Genomic DNA, 7462 nt, shown 5'->3' with positions numbered 1-7462 from the left:
GAGTCCGGTGGCCAGGCAGAATCCTGTGGAATCTTCTCCATCATCCTCTTCATGGCCCATCTCAAGGTCACTCAGGACTTGCCTGGACTAGTAATAGAAGAAGCCAACAATGACAGAGTATTTACTGCTAGGTACTATGCAAAATGCTTTACATAAATATCTCAAATAATCCTCACAACTCTGTGAAGAAAGGACTGTTATTACCCCCATGCTGTGGATGAGAAATTCTATAGATGAGAAAAGGCTCAGAAAGGTCAAGTAACTAACCCCAAGACACAGAGTAGGTAAGTGGTACTAGCTAGGACTCAGATTCAGGCAGTCTGACTTGAGTGCACAAGCTCCCTGCTAGGGACACCTCCTCCTGCCAGCCTAGCTGCACCACAGTAATAATAAAAATAACTGAACCCTTAGTGAGTGCCAGGCACTTTGCTAAGGCATTTGCTTGCATTCCTTTAACTCTTTTTTTGGGCCTAGCCGCTCCGCGGCATGTGGGATCTTCCCAGACTGGGGCACAAACCCGTGTCTCCTGCATCAGCAGGCGGACTCTCAACTACTGCGTCACCAGGGAAGCCCTCCTTTAACTCTTGAATGAGGAACCAGAGAATCAGAGAGGTCAATTCACTTCCCCAAAGTCACATTTAGTAAGTGAATATGACAGGGACTATTTTCCTCTAAAATCCAATTTCTCCTTCTTATAGAATAATAGACTCCCATTATTAGCTGAATATGTGGCCTTCTAGAATCAAGACAATTATTTGCCAGATTTTGTTGAAGCTAGGTGTGTCCCTGTGACTAAATCGTGGGTAACAAGATGTAAGCAAAGTGCTAAGTGCCACTTCCTGGAAACGTCAGCCTTCTCTCATTTCCTCCTTCCCGCTGGTAGAATGCTGACCTGAGAGCTGGAGCTGGAGGGGTGCCAGCTCGAGCTGTGACCTGACCAAGGCCACAAAGAGCGGAGCCACAAGGTAGAAGGAACCTCGGTCCCCATGGACTCCATGGAACCAAATCAACTCAGCCATCTTGAGGTAACCACCCCTTGACTTTTACATGAAAGAGAAACACCCAACTTGGTTAAACCATTATTTTGGGTTCCCTGTCATTTACCGCAAACCAAGTCCTAATTAACATAGTGGTGGAGCTAGAGCTTAAACCAGTTTGACTCCAAAGGCCAAAATTAACCAGTTTGACATGCTGTTTCTACTGTACAACTCTATACCACATTGGTTCATCTTATTATGATCAGTCTTCCACTCCCTTCATTTGGAGAATCATTCAATAAATATTTACCAAGTGCCAGGCTCTGAGCTAGGGAATAAACCAAGAATATAAATATGGATGATTTGGTCAGTGCCCTCGAGGAGTTGGCAGTCCATCTCGGAAGACAGATGGCTAGGTACATAAATAAAATACAGTGCAACGAGTCCTGTAATTGAGACATGAGCCAAATACTGTGGGAGCACAAAGAGAGGAATGACTCACTGCCTGAGGGTCAGGGAAGATTTCACCAAAGTACAGCAAATGAGCTGCACATGCTGTGGCTGCAAGAAAGTGTGAAGTGTACTTGGTTTTCATACACCAGTACATGTAAACCACTGGCCTCCAATAACCAACCATCTTTTTTCTAGAAATGCAGCCCATTCTCCTTTCTCTAGAATTTTAGACTCGAATTCTTCAGCAGCAGAGACCCTTGTAGCCCCTTGGAAATCCAGACTGTTTTTGTTTGCTGGACCTGCAGCCATGAAGAAAAATGTACGTGGGAATCCTAAGGCCAACCCCCTCACAACAAGGAAGAACATGGAAGCAGGGAAAGGAAGGCCCTCAGGAGCAGGGCTGGATAAATAAAGATTCTTCAGCATAGCTGTGAAAGCCAGAATGAGTTCTGTCCGTATTTACTCTGTGCTCAGAAATGGTGTTTCCAATGTGACCTTTCTACCTGCATTTCTAACGGTGGAGCTGCTGTCAGTGTTAATAAAGCCCAGACCCAGCTCTCCCTGACTGGAGCCAATTAGAATTACCCGGAGAGGGCAGCCAGGGCAGCCTCGCCGCTAATGAAGGCAGCTGATGTGTTGGCATTGGCTCATTCACCCAGTGATGAGGGGATGGGAAAGCTCACCCAGCCAAGTGGTCCCCTCTTCCCCCCTCCCACTGCCTCCAGTAACTCTGCTCAACTATTTCTTGAGCACCAGCTTTAAATCAAGGCAATGAGCTCTACTGGGGGAAAGAATATGTCCTGGATAATGAGGCTAAGCAACACTTTTCCTCACTCAGCCTATATTTATTAAGCAAACTAGAGCAGTCCCCCCTTATCTGAGGGAATATATTCCAAGAGTCCCAGTGGATGACTGAAACTGCAGGTAGTACCAAACCCTATATATACTATGCTTTTTTTCCTATACATGCATACCTATGAAAAAGCTTAATTTATGAATTAGCATAGTAAGAGATTAATAACTAATAATAAAATAGAACAATTATAATGATATATTAGAATAAAAGTTATATGAACGTGGTCTCTCCCTCCCTCTCTCTCACTCAGAATATCTTATGGTACAATTTAATGGCTCTTCCACTTTAAGCACTTATCACGCACTGTGGCATTCACTTTGTTTTTAACTTTTTATTTTATATTGGGGTATAGCTGATTAACAATGTTGTGATAGTTTCATGTGCACAGAAAAGCGACTCAGCCATCCAAATACATGTATCCATTCTCCCCCAAACTCCCCTCCCATTCAGGCTGTGTGGCATTAACTTTTGCAATTTGAGGTTGGACAGCAAAACTAGTACGAATTTCTTTTCCTTCTTCACAATTTCACGGATAGAAGATTCATTCTTACCGTAGATCTTAGCAACCTCAGCATAGGATTTTCTTCTTTCCTTAAGTGGAGAACTTTCACCTTCTCACTTAAAGCGCTTTGCAACTGCTCTTTGGCATAACCAAACTGCCGGCATCACAACTCTTGCACTTTGGGGCCATGGTTAAGTAAAATAAGGGTGACTTGAACACAAGCACTGCGATCCTACAACAGTCATGCTGATAACCGAGATGGCTACTATGTGACTAACGGGCAGGGTACCCTGGACGAAGGGACGATTCGCGTCTCCTCCTCACGGAGGAGGCGGGATGAAGCAGGACACGCGAGACTTCGTCACATTACTCAGAATGGCACGCAATTTAAAACTTACGAATTGTTTATTTCTGGAATTTTCCATTTAGTATTTTCAGACACAGCTGACTGCGGGGTAACTGAAACTGCAGAAAGCAAAAGGATAAGGTGGGGACTACTGTACTGTGTGCCAGGAGAGGTGTCGGGGCAATACGTAATAACAACTAAGATACAGAGGCAAATTTACCATGAAGTTAAAGAAGCTTAAGCTTTAGGGCCTCCCATTAGCACAAGTCCAGAAAGGGATGCTAGCAGTGTTGTACACGTTTTGGTAAACTGTGCAAAAGTGAGCTATTTTAACCACACTTAGTTAAGAATGGTGTCTCTTTCCACTCAGACTCTGTCACATTTCCCTTAGTGCAGGATGACACTGAAGTGGCATTCATGGGATCTGGCTGAGGGCAAGTTAAGTTGGGGATACAACTGGGTTTGCATTTTGTGGGGTGGTTTGCAGTCACTTCTTAAATAAGTTTTTGCTAGCCATCTCAGTGTGGAAATGGCCTCCAGGGATCCTCCTATTGCCCATGGTACCTTCTCATCTGGCACGTGGCACTAAGGAGCAGGGCCAAAGTTCACATCAGATTTGAATGTGTCCTACGGAAACTGGCACTGGAAGTATGTGGGTGGGGAAAGAAACAAGATTTGAATTGCATAGAGCCAAAAGTTAGTCTATGGGAAAGTCTTCCAATTGTCAGATGTGTAAAATTCTAAATGCAGGATTCAGTTCTCACAGATACCTAGTCATATATAGTAGGAATATTCAGTAATAGTTATGCAATTCTATGCTATATATTTTTTTTATTTTGATGACAATTATGCCAAATAGGCCTTATCAAAATATGTTGGTAGGGTATAAACTGTAGCAGTCCTACAAACAGCAAGTATGTCTCGTTTTATGCATGTTTTATGCATCCCAGTCATCAATAATAAATCTAATTTTTATTATGCTGGAAGAAAGACTTACTTCTCTTTCCTTTCTCTATATAGCAAATATCACAAAACTGTTGTTATATAAAGAAGTGATAAAAGAGTATTCGACAAAAAATGCAGCGGAAGAAAGTATTACAGCAGTGTGCTAGGCGGTTAATTAATAAAAAACATTGTATTATTTTTCTGTATCTTGTGATATTTGTGAACATTTTCAGCTTTAAAAGTCTTACAATTTATTATTTCTTTTCTCAATCTAAATAAAGATCCACTTTCACACCTAATTTTGCTTTTGTAATTTTGTATTTCTCTTAAAGAGGGCCCTTCAAATTGTCTAAGTTTCAGGCCCCTCCTACACCCCTGGAGCGTACGGTCATGGTTTACTCCTTGTCATGGTCTCATGGGAAAACTCAATTGCCTCCCCCTGCTCATCATATATGTGATCACTGAATACCAGGTTCTGAGCTAGGGATGGGCACACAGTAGTAGATGAAGCAGATCTTGCACCTTCCTAGGTGTGGAGAGGGAGACACCGGTATCAAATAAACTAAATCATACGGCATGCTGCAGGAGAGAATAAGGGGGCAAAACTTCTCAGAGAAAATATTTTAGCTGAGACTGAAAGGGTAAGAGTTGGTCAGATGAAGAATAATAAAAGAACATGGCAAGCGGAAAGAACAGCGTGAGTAAAGGCCCTGGGGTGGTAAGGGCCTGGTGCATGACAGGTATTCAGTAAGTATCAAATTAATTTTTAAAATAAATATTACAATGTGTGCAGGGCCAGGGTGCTATGGGAACATGAAGGAGAGGCACTGAACCCTTGCCAAGGGCAGCAGCAATGGACGGATGAGGAATAAGCGGAAGTTAGTCAGGTTAGAATAGACTTTCTGACTTTCAGAAGAAACAGCATGTGCAAAGGCCCTAGGATTAGAGAGAGATCAGAAAGCAGTTCTGTATGGTTAGACCACAGTGAGCTGGATTTAAGAAGGAAAGTTTGGCTGAGGGAAGGTGGAGAGGTAGAACTGGCAAGGAATGAGGCCAGACATGTAAACCAGAGCCAGACCATGAAAAAGCCTCATAAGCCCTGGTAAGATGTTTGGACTTTATGTTGGTAAGGTGGTTTTAGGAAAGGAAGTGACATGCTCAGATCAGCACGTGAGAAAGATTTGGTTGCCAGGTGGAGAGAAGACTGGATAGGGGCAGAGGCAGGAAGTCCAGGCACGAGGCTGTTAGAGAAATGCAAGAGAAGGTGGTGGCCAGAGGTAGTGGCAGTGGGGATGCGGAGAGGCAGACAGATCCCTAGAGGAAGGTTGTGGTACCTGATGCAGTTAGCTGGACAAGGTAAAAGAATCATATTGGGGGCCGGTGCCAGGCTGGTTCCTAGTTCCTCTTCCTTTAGGAAGCTAGCCAATCTCATGGGAGACAGGCTTCTTGTTTACAGTGGAGGGTTTCTTTCCAGTAGCAGGACTGCCTGTGTTCTGCGGTCATCCTGTGCTGCATATCTTCTGTTCACCCCTCGGACCTTGCTCTCTGTTCTCTTGACTTCTCACTGGGCTCGGCCAATGGGAGCTGACAGAAGACTGGAGGGCAGGGGAGAAAGGTCACAGTATTTATTCCTGGTGGCCTCCCTGAGAGGAGGACCCAGACTAGTTATGCCCTTCAGTCTCTCTCGAGACAGCCTTCTCATCTCTACTCTTCCCCTTCCTGGTTTCGGTATTCACTTCCCTTCCCTTCACTTAGGACTTAAGGAGGTTACAGCTCCACTGACCAGCTGCGGAATCACCCCAACATCCCTGTGGTTCCCCCACGCCTCATCCACAACTTGGTAAGTTCTTTTAAGTCAGACCACGCCCCCACAAGCCCAACAGCCAGTAAGACCAAGACCGCACCCTCAGCCCTTTTCCTGATGACCAACCAGCATCTTCCTGCGCCCCTTGCCCCAGGCCAAGTCCTGCTCCTGCCCGAAGCCTGGAGTTTGGCTCTGATTCCTGGCTCTGACTTCCCGAGCACTGGGCCCTGCCCCGTTCAGCCCCTGTGGTCTTCCTCCAGTGCTGGGGAGACCTGAAGAGCCAGTTATCAAGTGACCAGTGACCAAGAACCCCTTCTGCCTCCACTGAGAAGGCTGACTACACCTGCCCAATCGTTGTTCTCAGACTCACCATCTTCTAGGCTCCCTGATGACCTGTAATCTTCTTTATGTCTGTCTGGATGTATGTGTCTATGTCTCCAGTAATTTTGCCTGTTGCCCCCTCCCCGACCTGGGCGCAGGGACAGTGCACTGTTCGCGCTTTATTCCAGCGCCCAGCCCAGTGCCCGGGACATAGTAGTTACTGGGTAGCTTTTCGTTGACCAACAGACCAACCGACTGGACTCCCATCATCTGTTGACAGTCTTCCCCCAGATAAGACAGAGCACCACTGATTAGGCTGCAGGCTTCCCGGCTACAAATCTTTTCAGTCTTGCCTCCCGCAGAGGCGTCTCTTCAGCATCGTGACTATTTCCAGCAACTCCTCAGTCATACATTTATAGTATTCTTGTGAGACACTCCCTGGGCCCAAGAAATGTCTTCGTTGGCCCTAAGCACTGATAAGTCCACAGACACTGACTTCACATGTGGCGTGACTCGTTATATCATCACCTTTCATATTAATTAAATCTCAGGGTTTGTTACAGAACATTTCAAAGTCTGCCTGTGTGTCTCCAACTAAATTATAAGCTCCCAGAGGGCAGAACCCACGTTTTATACCTCTTTAAGGTGGAGTTTAGGTGTAAGGTGACTCAGGAAGAGGCATCTAACAATCAACGTGGAATGTGGGGCTGAGGATGAGAGAGGAGGTTGGAGCCAGTCACAGATTTGGGATGCAGCTGCCCAAGGGAGAGCTGATACTGGTGGGAGAAGGTGTAACATTGCTTTGAAGAACGCCCACCTTCGGGATGTGGGAGGAAATATACAGCGCAACAAAGGAAAAGACAGAATAATAGGCTTGTGGGAGGTCATGGGAATGTTGCTGACTCAGGTCGATGGGGAGGGGACTGGTCACCGGGACCAGAGGAGGCGGGAGTGAGGAGGGGCTGATCCATATGTCAACTGAGAAGTTGAAGGTGCCTTCGGGGCCCTCATGGTACAGTAGTGAGGGTGGACCACACTACAAGGAGCCAACGAATGAGGAAACCAAGGCAGCGAGTGCAGTTTCAAGAATTAGATAAGGGAAGGGAAGAGAGGGCAGTCACAGGAAAGGGCAGCTTGGCACAAAGGAGGCATTCCATAAATATATCTGTTCATAAAAATGTGTAATCAAAGACTTCCCTGGTGGTCCAGTGGTTAAGAATCTGCCAGCCAATGCAGGCGACGCGGGTTCCATCCCTCG

Source organism: Stenella coeruleoalba (genome assembly GCF_951394435.1).
Source record: "Stenella coeruleoalba genome assembly, chromosome: 1".
Classification (NCBI taxonomy): domain Eukaryota; kingdom Metazoa; phylum Chordata; class Mammalia; order Artiodactyla; family Delphinidae; genus Stenella; species Stenella coeruleoalba.
This window is presented reverse-complemented; position numbering follows the sequence as displayed.